Genomic DNA, 17,463 nt, shown 5'->3' on the forward strand with positions numbered 1-17,463 from the left:
TCTTCAGCCACCATCTGTTTCTTGGGTTTTTCTCCTTTCTGGGCCTCTTTCAATTGTAGTTTCAAAAGTTGTACCTGTAGGGACTGGACTTGTGTTTCAGCCCCTCCCTTATCCTTATTGTATTGGGTGATGTGGTGATGCACATGGGAATTGAACTGAGCCTGGGGAAGTGCCATTAACCCCACCGTGGCCCTAAGTTTAGTTCGGACCTCAATTGGAGCACCACTCACCACCATCTCCTTCCACATGCTGACCGTGGTGCCAGTATGGTCATATGGTTCTTCATGAACAGTTCTCCATGTGGTCTTCGCTCTGTCGAGATAGGCTGCCGGTTGTTCCCCTGGATTGATGGTGAATGATGAAAGGGTTGCATGGTTTCGTTCTGTGGGATATGCCCTTCTCAACACTGCCCACAATTCCGCTCGGAAGTCTTCCTGGGCCAGTGCAGCCGGGGCTGTGGCAAGATCTGCCTCTCTTATCAGAGCACTCATGGTGGTATGGTCTGTTGCTCTAGCCAGAAGGGCCCTCATGTCACCTAGACAGAGCCGTAGGCCTGACGTCAGTGTTTGCAGTTGAAGGAGCCATGCAGAGGCACCCCCATGCAGGCTGGGTAATTGTCCCATCAAAGTGGTAAGGTCTGTTATTTTCCAGGGTTGGTATTCTTCATGCCCTCCGTCCGGAGTGGGTCTCAACGGCATCTGCATCTCCGACCCTCCTCGTCCTCCATGTTGGGGATCCCAGTCTGCCCTGGACGAGACACCTCTGCTGTTCTGTTCCCTGAGACGAACGGACTGTCTAATAGGTTCGACCAAATCCGTCACCTTCCCCATCATTACCCCTTTTATATGGTACGAGCCCTCTCCACGTTCAGCATCTTCTATCATAGATCTGGCCCGTACCAGTGACTCCCTGAGGTCTCGCTCCTCCTCCTCTTCATCTTGTCCTGTTTTATTCTCACCTTCATCGTCCTTGCTGTGGTTCCTTCTTAATGAGGCCCCAGAGGAACATTGTCCTGGTGACGACCATGACCCTTCAGAGACTATTAGACTATCCCCCTGTGTTCTGTTTCTGAACCAGTCTGGGTTTGGAGTGGAAGAAAACTGAATCAGCTCTCTGTCTTCTCTCTTCAAAGGGCCTGGTTGAGACCCACCACCCCGTCCTTGTGGGTAGGTTGGTAGAGACTCACCGTGTCCCTGTAGTGAGGCGGAGTTCGAACCCCCCCCACGTCCCTGTGTGTATGCTCTATCCCTTTCCTCCCTGTCTCGATGATCAGGCCTCTCTTCACACACGAGTTGCCCTTCTTGGATCCCCAAAGTCATGCTTCCTTTTAGGTGTCCTTCATGCACCACAAACACCGGTGCCTGTACCACAGCAGGGGTCAAAAACGGGTTTTGAGGAAGGTGAGTGAATGGATTTTGAAAATAGGGAGGTGGTGTTTTTTTCTCTCCCTGTGGCAGTTCTGGGTATAGATGGGTGGGGGCCGATGGGGCTGCTGTGGTGGTAGGTGGGGCGTCATTATTGTTGGGCCTGCCCTCTTTGGTGTCAGTTGGTGCTCCAGTGACCACCCCCATCGTATCAGGTTTCCTGTAAGGGAGAGCTCTCCTCATTTCTTCAATCGCCCACATGCCTATTTTTAGTTCTGCCTCTGCTCTTTCCCTATGCTTTGTTCCTTCCTTCTTAAATAAGTGACTCTTATTCTTTTCAATTTCACTTTCTATCCCTTCTTTTACTGCTTCCCCTAATTCTTTCTCCATAGTGAGGAGTTGCCCTTTTGATGGGGCCGTACCAGTAAGGTAACCTTCTTGCGTCCATTTTAGCCTCACTTTTTCCCAGATCTTTTTAATGGCTTTATATTCTATTCTCCCCCCTGCTCTGTCTTCCATTCTCTGATCTAAGTATTCATTGAATTTGTGTTTGGGGACGATGGTCGTGGCCATTTTGTCGTTAAGCTATGTCTGGGTCTATTAATATCTTTGTATACTTTTAGCCCGTCACTGATCGAAACCAGCGATGTATCCTTAGCTCTAACACCCACCAATCTCGTGCCCGACCCGCGTGCACAAAGAATTTTATTACCGTGTATTCGATGAATTATTTTCGTTTTCCAACAATATTTCAGCTATATCTTTTTGGGTCAATATACTAATATATTCACGCGCTCCTGATATAATTGGAATGACAATTTTAGGTACTTATATTCAAAAATTATTATTGCTTTTCGCTTATTCAATTAATTAAATATTTTGGCAAAATATTTCAGAACTGTCCTTTTGGTACAATATACTAATTAATTCAAGCGCTCCTTATATAATTGGAATGACAATTATAGGATCTTTTATTCGAAAGTTATTATTGCTTTTAACTTTTTCGATTAATTTGAACTTTTTCGATTAATTAAATACTTTGCCAAAACATTTCAGAAATTTCCTTTGGGGACAATATACTAGTATATTCTAGCGCTTCTAAAATAATTGTCAAATTAATTCTAACCCTTAAGGATTTACCAACAGCACGAGAGGGAAAAATCAGGTCAACTTCTCAACAGAAAATAACTGCTTCACAGTAGACTCGGCGGTCACTTCAACACAGCCTCAACTTAGCATATGGCTAATTAGTAGCAATCGGTCTCGTGGAACGTTCAATCACTCACATTAATTTGGAGAGTTTCAGGTTTAATACCATTACTCCTAGTTCAAGCTTAGATTTATCACCGATGCTCCTAGTTGAAGAATATTTCGACTAGTCCCAGATTACTAATGCAACTTGAATCCCGATACGCCAAGCTTAGATTTATCACCGATGCTCCTAGTGGGGTGCCATTTCCACTAGCCCCAGATTACTAATACGACTTGAACAGACTACATTACATTTCAACACTTTGAGTTTCAGGTTTAATACCATTACTCCTAGTTCAAGCTTAGATTTATCACCGATGCTCCTAGTGGGGTGCCATGTCCACTAGCCCCAGATTACTAATTCGACTTGAACAGCATCAAGCTTAGATTTATCCCCGATACTCCTAGTTGAAGAATAATTCAACTAGTTCCAGATTACTAATTCGACTTGAACAGCATCAAGCTTAGATTTATCCCCGATACTCCTAGTTGAAGAACAATTCAACTAGTTCCAGATTACTAATACGACTTGATTTTATACTTCGCAAATATCTTTACACAATGCCTTAGATTCTAAACAATTCCACATAAATTTAGCAACAATTCACACTCACCACAGTACTTCTGATCATTGAATTTAGATATTGGCTATAATACAATATACAGATTTTGATTAAACAGGCATCTGCTCACCTTTTAGTTTCGAGCTCTTTTGATCAGTTTCCTGGGTGAGTTGAATCGCGATTCTCCTTCAAAAAGGTCACCTCTCCTTCTGGAATCTTTCTCCCACGCGTCTCCTGTCTGATCAATTTTCTATGGACCGAAATCAAAGGTGTCTAATAACCATCCTCTGCTACCAAGTTTCTGTTGATAAAACGTTTACTGGAGACAGGAGAACAAGTGGAGACATAGGACGAGGTGGATAATTGTATAATAAGGCAGGTTTATTCAAGTGTAAAAATATTAGGCAAAGCGTGCAGCACGGCTCCTTCTGTCTGATTCGTATGGAATCGTCAGGAAAAGAGGCAGTTTAAACAGTTGTACAGTTTTATATAGGCAACAAGCAAAGTAGGTTGATCTGGTAGTCTGGCCTTCCGATTGGTCGATCTGGGTCGTGGGTTGTCCTGTCCGGGCCTGATGTCGACATTCCATTGGCTCTTCCCACAGTCCTTTGTCTTGTGCTCCAACCTTGAGTTGTGTGTGTCTGTGATTGTCATGGGGGAGGGGAGTTGTGTGTGTCGGTGGTTGTCATGGGGGAGGGGAGTTGTGTGTGTCGGTGGTTGTCGTCTAATGAGACCAGCATATGTCCAAGAAAAAGAGGGGGTGTGTGCATGTTGTATCAACTATAGCTAATGTTGAGAAGTTGTTAAAACAAGTTACCAATATCTAATACAATTTCTTACACTAGTTAAATAAAGGTACATTTGATTTATATTCTTCTGGACTATTTCATTTAATTTTCTGGCCTTTTAGGAGTCTGTCATGTAGCAGAATTCTGTGCTATGCTGCAATGTTTCCATAGGACGATCTGTCCTCCCTTGTGTCTGACATTTCTCCTCACCCTCTGCAGAATAGATGCATCAACACCCATTTCTCATGGGCCCCTGGGGCAACGACTGGAAACAATCTAGAGGTCGACCGATTGTGATTTTTCAACGCCGATACTGATTATTGGAGGACCAAAAAAGGCTGATAGCGATTAATCGGCTGATTTTTTTGAATATATATATATATATATATATATATATATAATGTCACTTTTTAAAACTTAATATAATACATAAATAAAATCTATTTAGTCTCAAATAAATAATGAAACATGCTCAATTTGGTTTAAATAATGCAAAAACACAGTGTTGGAGAAGAAAGTAAAAGTGCAATATGTGCCATGTAAAAAAGGCTAACATTTAAGTTCCTTGCTCAGAACATATGAAAGCTGGTGGTTCAATATTCCCAGTTAAGAAGTTTTCGGTTGTAGTTATTATAGGAATTATGATGTGTCGACTATTTCTCTCTATGCCATTTGTATTTCATATTCCTTTGACTATTGGATGTTCTAATAGGCACTTTAGTATTGCCAGCCTAATCTCAGGAGTTGATAGGCTTGAAGTCATAAACAGCGCTGTGCTTCAAGCATTGCTAAGAGTTGCTGGCAAACGCAGTAAAGTTTGAATGAATGCTTACGAGCCTGCTGCTGCCTACCACCGCTCAGTCAGACTGCTCTATCAAATATCAAATCATAGACTTAATTATAATATAATAAACACAGAAATACGAGCCTTTGGTCATTAATATGGTCAAATCCGGAAACTATAATTTCGAAAACAAAATGTTTATTCTTTCAGTGAAATACGGAACCGTGACGTATTTTATCGAACGGGTGGCAACCCTAAATCTAAATATTGCTGTTACATTGCACAACCTTCAATGTTATGTCATAATTATGTAAAATTCTGGCAAATTAGTTCGCAACGAACTAGGCGACCCAAACGGTTGCATACCATGACCCTGCGTGCAATGAACGCAAGAGAAGTGACACAATTTCCCTTGTTAATATTGCCTGCTAACATGCATTTCTTTTAACTAAATATGCAGGTTTTACAAAATATACTTCTGTGTATTGATTTTAAGAAAGGCATTGATGTTTATGGTTAGGTACATTCGTGCAACGATTGTGCTTTTGTTATATCAGTACCCGTTTGGCGAAGTAGGCTGAGATTCGATGATAACTTAACAGGCGTCGCATTGATTATATGCAACGCAGGACAAGCTAGTTAACCAAGTAATATCATCAACCATGTGTAGTTAACTAGTGATTATGTGAAGATTGATTGTTTTTTTATAAGATAAGTTTAATGCTAGCTAGCGACTTACCTTGGCTCCTTGCTGCACTCGCGTAACAGGTGGTCAGCCTGCCACGCAGCTTCCTCGTGGAATGCAATGTAATCGGCCATAATCGGCGTCCAAAAATGTAGATTTACCGATCGTTATAAAAACTTGAAATCGGCCCTAATTAATTGTTTGTACTGTTAACTTTAAGGAAACTGGAAGATTTTTTTAAAGGAGAATAATCTAGGCTATTAAGGGGTTTATAAGTTATTTTAGAATTCAAGGGGTGCATTTTAAATGATTGGAAACCTTAGACTACAGTGGCTTTAACTGTATCTGGGTTGTTGTGGCAGGCTGACAGTGTGTCCCCAGCAGTGAGAAAGAGAGGGAGAGTATGGTACAGCCACTGATGTTGTGCATTGGGCTGTAGCTCTAGCTAACATGAGCGCTAGGAGGCTTGATCCAACCTGACATGCCACAATTGGGCCAGGAATAAAAATGACAAGCCTGGAGGACACAGGCAATAAAGCAGCCGAGAAGAGAGGCCTATTAAGTGGTTCTTTGTGATAGCGGAGAGGTGAACAAGTTGTCCTTCAAAAGGATGAGGATGCAAGGCAGGGAGGGAATCTCCAAGGTGATCCTGAAGGGACAAGCCAGCGACAGGCAGTGAGGAGAAATGCCAGAGTAAGATACTAACAGCGCTGTTTGCCTATCGTGGAGCGGGAGCCTTATTAAAATGCATTAGAATCTCCAGGCTGCTCCGCTCTACGCTACTTCTCCCATCCCCATCATCAGGGTGCTTATCGTCTCCAAGGAAAACGGCAATACAAAACACTAGGGAGCCGTGCAAGGCCTGTCAGCCAAGTCCTGATAGAAGAGACCTGGCACTCTCGGCCTTAGCTCAGTTGCTACAGCTGTGATGTCATCAGAGAGAGGCTTAATAACATTTGCCTTGGTTACTGCTGCTACTGCTCACCCTTTTGTAACCAAACCCATATAGGAGCAGTTTGGAAACACTACTGTCTCCTGCTCCCATCACTACAAATGTCAGAGGTGTGATCATGTATAGATGAAAGAGATTGGTGACTATTGTGACGGCCCTGAATATTTCTGAACCGTCTCAGTGCTTCTCCTTCTAATAGGGCGCTTCCCCTTTAATTCCCCATTAAATAGCCAGCATCAGCTGCGCAAAGGTGAAGTTGTGATTGAGACATGAATGAGGATGTGTACTACCTTCAGTTCATGAAGCTTCGCCATTACGTTTGTTTTGTTGCCTTACAGGGTGTTTTGTAGCCTTAAAGCGAGGTTACCCAGGATTGGATCCACTCTGTGCGTCTGTGGACTACAACTCTCCGTTGGTTTTCGTGGCCTTTTCTCCGCTGGAGATCTGTTGGCGGATTGTCTGACTGACTACAACTTTTTGTACACGGTATTTCATTTGTTTGGGGTGATGTATACTGTGATTTATGTAGTTGTGAGGACGTATTATTCTTTGGTTAGTCTTTGATACGCTTTATAGTTGTGTTGCAAAATAAGTGTTATTTTGAGTGTATGAATATACTGGGTTTACGCTACGGACAAACGTTGCGTGACTAAGGTCACTTGAGTCACTGAATTTATTTACCGGGCTGGAGTCTTTTTATGCCCGAGGTACAGGACATTTCTAAATGAACATAAGTGCATTAATTGTTATATTGTTGTGTGTGATCTTTTATGTTGTTAATACAACCACGCAAAAGAATACACTTGTTTGAAGTTCTTTCCAATGTTTTAAGGGGTTTATGAAAAGTATATTTCCATCCTTACTTTTACATAAGTCCTTTGTATTGGTGTGACTTGACGGACCAGATGGGACTCATTCCCTCCCAAACTAAAAGGAGAAACCAATGCTTTCTCTGGTAGGCACAACCTACCTGGCACCCCTATAAATAACCTCAAGTCAAAACCGTTACACTATGTGAAAAGGATATAGTGTTTTCCATCTAAAAGAACCTATGAGCAGCAACATGTGAAGTTCATAGGAGCATGTCAAATTTGAGTCTTTTTTTATGAAGGGATATATAATTGTTTTTACAATTTTCCATCTTAAAATGTAGGAATAAGCAAAGATGGAAAAGGGGTCTTTTTTTGGAGAACTACCAGAAATAGTTTAAATGTATTAACTACATAACACTCATATTGAAGTAAAAGACCCCTTGCCAACAAATATCAACACTTTATATTTCGTTTTGAATATATTTGTCTGCCTTCTGTACGTTGAAGAACAATTGCCTTGTGCCTTAAAATTCTGTTAGCAAAAACCCACATATCTTTAAGATATTTTCTAATTGCTCTCCCTCATTAGGAGGGGAGGATAATGAACGTTCAGAAGTAACAAATAAAGGTAGATCTATTAATTAGTCAGTGTTTTACTGATATCAATTTTATTTATGAATTATTGTGACGATAACTTGTTCGCTAACTGAATTTCTGCAGTTGATTGGCTACAATGGGGGAAATCATAATAGTCACAAACCACAGTTGGGTTCACAAGTTTGGACAGCAAAGTAGAGTACAGAAAAGTATAGCACAGGGCTGTACTGTTCAGTAAATAACTAGAGTATAGTTCAGTAGAGCACACAAGTTAAATACACTATAGTACTGTACTCGAATGCACTCTGCTGTGCTGTACTCTGCTGAGCTCTACTGTGGAGTTGCCCAGATGCTGAATTGTCTTTACTATTTCAAAGACCTTTTCAGCTTCCGTGAAACAAGGGCTCTTTTTGAATTGTTTTTCCTTGATTCCTCACGTCCTCTCTCTTCGCCTCCTCAAAATGCATTGGAGGAGAAGATTAGACAAAGGATCCTAGGATCTTCTGTGCATTTTGAGGAGGTGAAGAGAGAGGATGTGAGGAATCAGGAGGACAATTGAGAAAGAGCCTTGGGATTACAAGGTCACCCAGGGACATCTCAAAAAGACAGAACTACTCCAGGCTTTTTGTCTTCTCAGAGAGACAAAAGCAGAAAGCCATTTTTTACTGTAAAAGCATAGAGAGAAGTCAGGTGAAACATCAGGCTAGAAATGTGTTGTCCAGTCTGGCTTGTTTAGCAGTTTTTCTACCCACAGCATATTTACTTACTGTACCGCCTGCCTGCTGCCTTCTAAGGGAATATTTACTTTTCTTAATGCCTGTTTCATTATTTATAAGCAGCATTCAGTATAACAAAGATTTTGGGACTATTAGGGGAAAGCAGATGTGGGCGAGGTGGTTGACTGAGAAGCGTGGTGGGTGGGTGGGAGCTCTGAAGGGAGACTGAAGTGGGGCTGGAGCAGTAACATTACGCCAGACAGAAATATAATTTAAATGTGAAGCATTCCCAGTTGTAGCCCGAGTTCATGCATGCATATGATTATGATGGAAACTATGCTGACCTTTCTCCAATTGGATCATGTTACTCTTAAGGCAACATTTACTTCCTCACACGGAAAATGTCAAGCAAAAAGTGCTCTGTTTACTCTTCATTCAGATTGTGTTATTCCCCATAGCCTAACTTCTATTGCTATGTGAGGACATCGGTTTTCAAACAACCTAGGCTGTCAATGTCTATCTAGGCCTAATCATTTGTTTAGTAGAAGTGTAGTTCTATAGTATATATTTTTTAAATTATTTAGTCTAGGGGTTTTCAAACTTTTCCTGCCCAGAGACCCCCGGCCAGGCAAACCAGGGACCCTCATCATATGTTAGAAAAAATATAAAATCACGTCTTATCAGGTGAATGATAATGGCAAGTAGAAGTAATCAACATTTTAAAAGTGAAGAGATTTGGTAGACAGTTATTGTTTTCACATCCCCACAGTTCATTGGAAGAGGAAATGTAAACTAACATAGTCTATTAGCTTGAAAGTTATCTTGGCGGCATAGAGAATTTTGCTGTTGTAAGGCACATTTTCTGCAATTCTGCACATGTTTCCATTGAGCTGAGAACATTTTGAAGTGTTGAAGTTGATTTCCAGAAATTCTACACAGTTTTGCATGGAGCTCTGACAATTTTGCAATTTTAAAGTTAATTTCCTGCAATTCTATGCATTTTGCAATGGCTAATGCTGTGTTCCTCTGAAGTAAATCAATGTGCATGTGCCCAGAATGCCCAGTTTCTTTTCTCCTTGACTGTATAGGTTTTTTTATTGTTAGTTCTCAAAGATGGTATTATTAAAAATAAAGTGTGTGTGTGTATATAAATATCACACACTCATTCAAGGGTTTTGCTTTATTTGTACTATTTTCTACATTTTAGAATAATAGTGAAGACATCAAAATATGAAATAACACATGAAATCATGTAGTAACAAAAAATATTGCTAAACAAATCCAAATATATTCAAAGTAGCCACCCTTTGCCTTGATGACAGCTTTGCACATTCTTGGCATTCTCTCAACCAGCTTCACCTGGAATGCTTTTCCAACAGTCTTGAAGGCGTTGACACAAAGACATACCGTGCATTCAGAAAGTATTTAGACCCCTTGACTTTTTCCACAGTTTGCTACATTACAGCCTTATTCTAAATGTATTAATAATCTTCTTAGGGCTAGGTGTCCCGCTAGCGAGCCAACTTCCGTTGAAATTGGAGGGCGCACAATTGAAATAAATAATCATAAAAATTATGGATTTTAAACATTTATGTACATATAAGTGTCTTATATCGGCTGATAGCTTAAATTCTTGTTAATCTAACTGCACTGTCCGATTTACAGTATCTATTACAGCGAAACATGCCATGCGATTGTTTGAGGACGGTGCCCACATCAAAATATTTTTCCACCGGCACAGATTTCATACATTCACATATAACAATTAAATATTCACTTACTTATTGAAAATCTTCCTCTGATTTGTCATCCAAAGGGTCCCAGCTATAACAAGTAGTGTCGTTTTGTTAGATAAAATCCTTCTTCATATCCCTAAATGTCTGTTTAGTTGGCACCATCGATTTGAGTAATCCACTCGTTCAACTTGCAGAGAAAGGAATCCGAAAAGGGGTCTGAATACTTTCCGAAGGCAGAAATGGTATCCACGGTGCAGGGTTTCCATTAACCGGTAATAGCTGGCTTTTGACCGTTTGAAAAAAAAAAAATATATATATATAATAATAATAATAGAAAAGCGATAATTAAAATTGGTGCCGGCCAATTATCTGGGAGAATAATAAATATTGTTTAGCTTATTCATTGATGGAAATACCAATCGCTGGAAATATACTGCAGAATATAAACGCAACATGCAACAATTTGAAAGATTTTACTGAGATTCCACAGTTCATATAAGGAAATCAGTTAATTGAAAAAGTCATTAGGCCCTGCAGCCATGTAATAAAGCCCATTATTGGGGGAAAACTAATTAGGTGGGAGCCAGGCCCAGTCAATCAGAATGAGTTTTTCCCCACAAAAGGTCTTAATTACAGACAGAAATACTCCCCAGCACAAACGATCTTGCAAGTGAAGAAGCCGGATGTGGAGGTCCTAGGCTGGCGTGGTTACACGTGGTCTGCAATTGTGAGGCCGGTTGGACGTACTGCCAAATTCTGTAAAATGGAGTTGGATGCAGCTTATGGTAGAGAAATTAACATTAAATTCTCTGGCAACAGCTCTGGTGGACATTCCTGCAGTCAGCATGTCAAATGCACGCTCCCTCAAAACTTGAGACATCTGTGGTATTGTGTCATGTGACAACTGCACATTTTAAAGTGGCATTTTATTGTCCCCAGCACAAGGTGCACATGTGTACTGATAATGCTGTTTAATCGGCTTCTTAATATGCCACACCTGTCAAGTGGATGGATTATCTTGGCAAAGGAGAAATGGTCACTTACAGGGATGTAAACAAATTTGTGCACAAACTTTGAGAGAAATCAACTTTTTGTGCATATGGAAAATGTTTGCGATTTTTTTATTTATTTTTTATTTCAGCTCATGAAACGTGGGACCAACACTTTACATGTTGCATTTTATATTTTTGTTCAGTGTACATTTGACCTGAAAGTTTGAATACATATTGTGATGTGCAGGTCTACCTTGCTTCAAAGTAGCCTAGCCAAAATCAGACCATATCCATGGAGGCAATTATTTTAGATCAACTTTCTTTCATTGTCCATAGCCAAAGGCACAATCCTAGTCATATTAGCAACCCATACTAGTTTTTGCATATTACATCTCCCCTCTTTTTACATTTCTGATGGATATTTGAATCTCTGTCATAGGAAACCGCTTGGATGTGCAGAGCGCTTTTGACAGGTTTTCCTGCTAATTGCATTATGGAACAAACATTCACGCTATTGGGCTATTTCTTTCTCAACAAGCTGACCAATAGAATAGGTAAACTGCTCTACTATGGGGCATAGTAGATTGACATAGGCTAGTGATTTTGCTGTTCGTTACTTGTCTTGCACAACGTGAAGTCCATACAGAAATGGTTTGTCGAGATCGGTGTGGAAGAACTTGACTGGCCTGCACAGAGCCCTGACCTCAACCCCAATGAACACCTTTGGGATGAATTGGAACGCTGACTGAGAGGCAGGCCTAATCGCCCAACATCAGTGCTCTTGTAGCTGAATGGAAGCAAGTCAGCGCAGCAATGTTCCAACATCTAGTGGAAAGGGAGGACCAACTGCATATTAATGCCCATGATTTTGGAATGAGATGTTCAACGAGCTGGTGTCCACACACTTTTGGTAATGTAGTGTATATACGGAGGCCAGGATAGGGTTTAGAATGGAATAAACAGCTGTAGATACATTTGCCCAGTTTATTGTTTTCTCTGATAGTAAACATTAGCTGATCTTGCGTTTTTCAGATTTACAAAGTCAACACCTTCTACAATATTTTCCATCTATGTTGGACATTGGTTCACATGATGACATCAATATTTCAGGTATGATCCTTCAATGTTGACGTCAGCCTGAGTGGTTGGAATACCGTTGTTTTTGCACGTGCCTCTCTGGAAATGGCAGATAGAATATAGTATGGCGCACTGATATTAGAAACATGCCTCTAGAATCGCTACTCAAAAAACGTTCTTCAAACCGTCTACCGTGGTTCTCAAACGTCATATCTGGAGTAACAACCACCACATTTTATTTTGTGTGTAGGCCTAGTGTGTACATGGATATTTGCATAATGCATGCAGAGCAGGGTCTATTTCTTTCAACCATCTCCAGGAGTGTGTAGACAATTTGCGGTGATAGGGCGCCTCGAGCGTTGATTGGCGTTGAACTATGAAGAGCCATTTCTGATGATAGCGCATTTGGGAGACTGTAATCTATCGAAAATACGGGTTAGCAGCTACCAGAACCACACCTTGAAAGTTATATACTTGCTTGCGAAAGGTAAGCTTGAGATGCTCTGGTTTTATAAAATACCTAATGTTATAGCTGCTGCTGTTGAAAAAGTCAAAGTGAACTATGTTATGGCCACGCATTCCCTTCAGACAGCCCAAGTATCTGTTCTTTAGAGATGTCGATATTCATCGTCGACATCTCTAACGCGCAGATACTGGGGCACCTTCAGACTAGCTACACACGTTCCGCTGCACTTCGGTGTGAGTAGCTAGCTATAACTTGTTAATTACCACATGTAATTACCACCACTTTATTCAGTGCTGCTGCATTCTAAAGTGCAACCCATTTATATTAAAACGGTTTCACTCCCCTCCATTTTTGAGTCTGTCAGTTTGTCTACTTTGAACTTTGTCTTCTAATATATAACGTTAGATTCGTCTGGGAAAACATGGTTGTTGTATTTGACCATTTATCCTAAATTGTAGAAATGTGTTGATGTCAAACGTGTGAAATTAATAAAATGTCCATCTGCTGTCAACAGACTTGACTTGACTTTCTGGCTGCTAGGTGGAACAGCGTTTATCAGCCCTCTGCAAAGTCTTATTTGCTGTGGATGGAGCCCCATCTGGCGGACAGAATCAGTACTGCACCAGCGGACGTGAAAGAAGACTGGTTTTAAAAAAAGAATCCAAGATGGCGACTTGTGAGTGTAGCACAAATGTCTTTAGTTTATCCCCTCCTTGTTGGTAAGAGTTTCTGCTGTTTACAGATGTGAAAGTGTTCAAAGCACACACACTAAGCCTGACCTGTCATAGCTCTATGTAAAAGCTGCCACTAGATACAGATTTAAGATAAGTTTAGTTTCTACTAGCCTAACAAAGAGTGTTATGGGGGAAGGGAGGGGGGAATACAGCCTGGTTTTTGTCTAACGACACCAATCGCAGCACAGCCCGCTACTCTACATAACCCCCAGCCTGCTCTCCGGGTCGGTGAAAGGCATCTGTTAGAATCTTTTAGATAGTACCTCCAAAAGTGCTGTGTGTGTGTAGCGGTGGTTGACTGTGTTTTAAGTAATTGTGAGTGTCAGGGTGGTTCCAGAGATTAACCGTCAATGAGACTGCTAGTCTAGTCTGGTCCTATAGTTAAGGTCTGTAAATAAGGACTATTTGTGCTCGCTTCGGCAGCACATATACTAAAATTGGAACGATACAGAGAAGATTAGCATGGCCCCTGCGCAAGGATGACACGCATAACCGGAAGCGTTTCCAACTTTTCTCTCCCTGAGGGGTAAAATTGTATTTTTCAGACCTAAAACATTGTGTTTTCTGTATTCAGTGTGTGGTGGAGAAAGCAGGCACTCCTGTGGATGTTTGGTACCCTCTAGTGGTCATGTTGGGTAAGTGCAACAGGACAGCTGAACTAAACCCAGACCAATGTAGACAGAAAATCACTTATACCCATACTAAACCACACCATATAATTGCAAACAGGCCGTGAGTTAATACATTTGTGACAATTAATTGTGACAACACGGGGGAAAACGACAGCTCCCTCCTTGAGGACCAGAACCCCCATGACTCATTCATTCCTTCATTAGATGTAAGATTCAACTTGTTTTTGTGTTTTACACTATTCCCGTGTTAAAGCTATTCGTTATCCTGCCCAGGCTTGTTTCTGTGTGAGTTTGGCAACCTAGATTGAGATTTAATATTTTTAAAAGCACCGAAAGTATCAACATTTAGAATGTTATTCTATTGGAACATTTGGTGCTACTGTACATATAGTTTAAAGGGATTTTCCCGTACTTTTGAATACTTTTTAGCCAGTAGTTCTGAAAGTAGAACTCATGAGCCAAAACTTGTCCCCGACAATTGCGTACTACATCACATATGTGCAGATGTGTGCACCACGTCATTGCGCTCTCTCTCTCGCTCTTCTCTGATTCTTGCTAGCTGTCACTCAAGTAGCGAGGGGCTGAACTCATTGACTGGAACCGACGCCCACTCACTGACATAATCTCCGTCGCATCTAAACCAGCATTGGCCAGTTTCTGGACTGTCGTGGTCCTGATGCTGGGATTTGTGTATGTAGTTGTTCCCGCTGCCCTGCAGATCTTGGGTAGAAGTGCTGCCAGATAGTTCACGCCCATCGGCACTGACGTGTTCCAGATCGAGTCCCCGATACACTCCTCTCCTTGGGTGGAGATAAAATGCAAGGCTGTTCTCCAGGCATTTCAGTAGATATTTCTCCAGTCATGCCACCGGGCATAGTGGGTTCCCTGGCTGCTCGAACATGAATCCCCTCTTGGACTCCCTGCCTCTCTCCCTTGGGTCCAGACGATTCTTTGTGGCCTCGTTTATATGCGAGAGTGGCGTATCTGAGAGAGAGAATGCGTTGTTATAATATTGCTTTCCAGTAGCCTATTACGAGTGCAACTTAGAAATAAAACAAACAGGCTATGAACATCATACCTTAGACTGTTCTTGTCTGTTTTTACAAGGAATGAGTTGGGCTTTAGTTGTCTGTTCCCCTCTTTTCTTCTTTGACCCAGATTTAACTGGAGGTCGAACCATACTTTCTGGACCAGACCCCTTGGTGTACCGGGATTCAGAGCCTGGCAGTTTTGGAGCTGGGCCATGTCCTTATCAGTGATGGGAGGGTGGCTGTTTGTGATATATTTTCCTTGCCTTAGCTGTTTGATGTTGGCCAGAAATGCATGATTCGAGGTGGTAAATTCAGTGTCCTTCATAAGGAACTAGCTGTGACTGGTGGTTGGGTCATTTAGAAACCCGTTGACCCCACTCCGGAGTGCCAGGTAGCTACTTATGCTGTACTCTTCCCCCTTTTCGTACATTTCCATAAAACTGTCGGAGAACAATGGTAAACTCTTCCTTAGTGACAGTTTTGAAGTCAACAACTTTTTTCTTCTCTGCTAGACAGCCCTCGAAGCAACGCACAGCCCAGTTTGTATTCTTAACTGTGTTTTTTCCCCCGTTGCGGCTTTTCTCTAGGTCATTCAATTCAGTATCCCACAAATCTGTATGCCTGTGTATTATTGCCATCTCTTTTTCCCAATTATTCCATAGTCATGCTGCCAAAAATGTTCCACTCATCCATTTTAGTTTTGGCAGCCAACTGAAAAAAAGTAGCCAGCCAACTGAAAAAAAGTTTTGTATGTTGCTACTGTATGACAACCAGCTCAATTTGCTGTCTGTCTCGTTCCGACACATTCACTTTATATGAGACGGTGGAGATCGCAATTCAATATGGAAAAGGCCGTAGAGACAGACCAGTTTATACAAATCTCTACTGTTGAGAACTAAATGCTAGTCTAAAAGAAATGGGAGATACTGTCTAGATGCTTTTTATAGTGGAGATAAAGTTTATACATTGATGCTCCCCCTAACCCCCCGCCCCCCCCCACCACCTCATCTGACATTTTACCTGCCCCCACCCAATGGACATTTATCATGTTAGTTGTAAATATGTAATTATTATTATGTTGCTATTGTTTCATTCACTTCCCTTTGACCTGCACTGTAGGAGCTTAAGATATTCATTGTACCCTGCATTTACATCTGCAACCCTGCGCATGTGACTAATAAACACTCTCTGTGGCACTGCTAGGACTCACCACTAGAGCACAGCAACAGACAATATAATGCAGTGATCATTTGTAGGCTGTTCTCTGGCAATGGCAAAGGATTTTATGGTCTGTTGCTGCTCTCTAGTGGCAAGTCCTGGCAGTGCCACAGATGTGTGTGTGTGTGTGTGTGTGTTTTATTGCACAGGTCCAATTGGCATGTAAAAATGTGTATTATGTTTCTCTGGTCTAAATCTCATGTAGATCATGATGTAACAGAAAGACTGAAAACCAGCAGACACTCAAGCCTAGAGTAGTTGACTTTGCTTCATATGCTAACAACCTGTTTAGCTGGTTGGTCCAGACTGCACTAACAGCTGAGTGGCATGAGGTGTGGCCTTCTGTCTTTGAATTGGCTAGATCCGTTGTAATATGTAAATGGCCTGTTGTCTCAAGGTGTGAGTAGGTAAGGCTCCATAGCTCAGTGGTTAGAGCACTGGTCTTGTAAACCAGGGGTCGTGAGTTCAATTCTCACTGGGGCCTTGACTAAAGGATCACATGTTTTAATCCAGGTCAGTACAATCCCTATTTGTGTTCAATTCTGCTCCCCATGTATACATACATACCTTGTGAATAATTATGTTGTAGTAGCTTATGTCTCGTGTCAACAGAACATCCAGCACAGAAATTACATTATTGATGCAAGCTCTCTCACAAACACCCAGAAGAGCATCTATATTTATTGTTACATTTTTGTGGCGAGTTACTGGGTTTTATGGCATCAGTCATGGCTCCATAGCTCAGTGGTTAGACCACTGGTCTTGTAAATCAGGGGTTGTGAGTTCAGATCATGCTGGGGCCTTCCTCGAGGGGTCATTATATGTTTTGGCCCGGCTGATGTGTGCTCCAGCAGCACCACACTGCCTCCGCGACAACCTGTGTAGCCTAACATGCAGTCTTGTCTACACATTGCATTGGAGTAAAACAATGTGTGTATTAACAACATACAACTGTTATTTTGCCTCTCAATGATCATTCAACGCCGCACGATTTGATGGACAGACAGCACATCATTGAAATTCGCCAGAGTAGCCAACTGTTCCACCTGTGGGCAGATAACAAAC

The 17,463-nt window shown here is 41.5% G+C and overlaps 2 non-coding genes across 2 annotated transcripts; both read left to right on the forward strand.

Annotated features, from left to right (window-relative positions):
• The first annotated feature begins 13,924 nt into the window (after positions 1–13,924).
• On the forward strand, positions 13,925–14,031 carry LOC120048913. Its single transcript, XR_005477062.1, has one exon. It is a non-coding gene; the product is annotated as a U6 spliceosomal RNA (small nuclear RNA).
• Positions 14,032–16,809: 2,778 nt separating this feature from the next.
• trnat-ugu lies at positions 16,810–16,882 on the forward strand. The gene has a single exon. It is a non-coding gene; the product is annotated as a tRNA-Thr (tRNA).
• The last annotated feature ends 581 nt before the right edge of the window (positions 16,883–17,463 follow it).

Source organism: Salvelinus namaycush, chromosome 5 (assembly GCF_016432855.1).
Source record: "Salvelinus namaycush isolate Seneca chromosome 5, SaNama_1.0, whole genome shotgun sequence".
In the NCBI taxonomy this organism is placed as follows: Eukaryota; Metazoa; Chordata; class Actinopteri; order Salmoniformes; family Salmonidae; genus Salvelinus; species Salvelinus namaycush.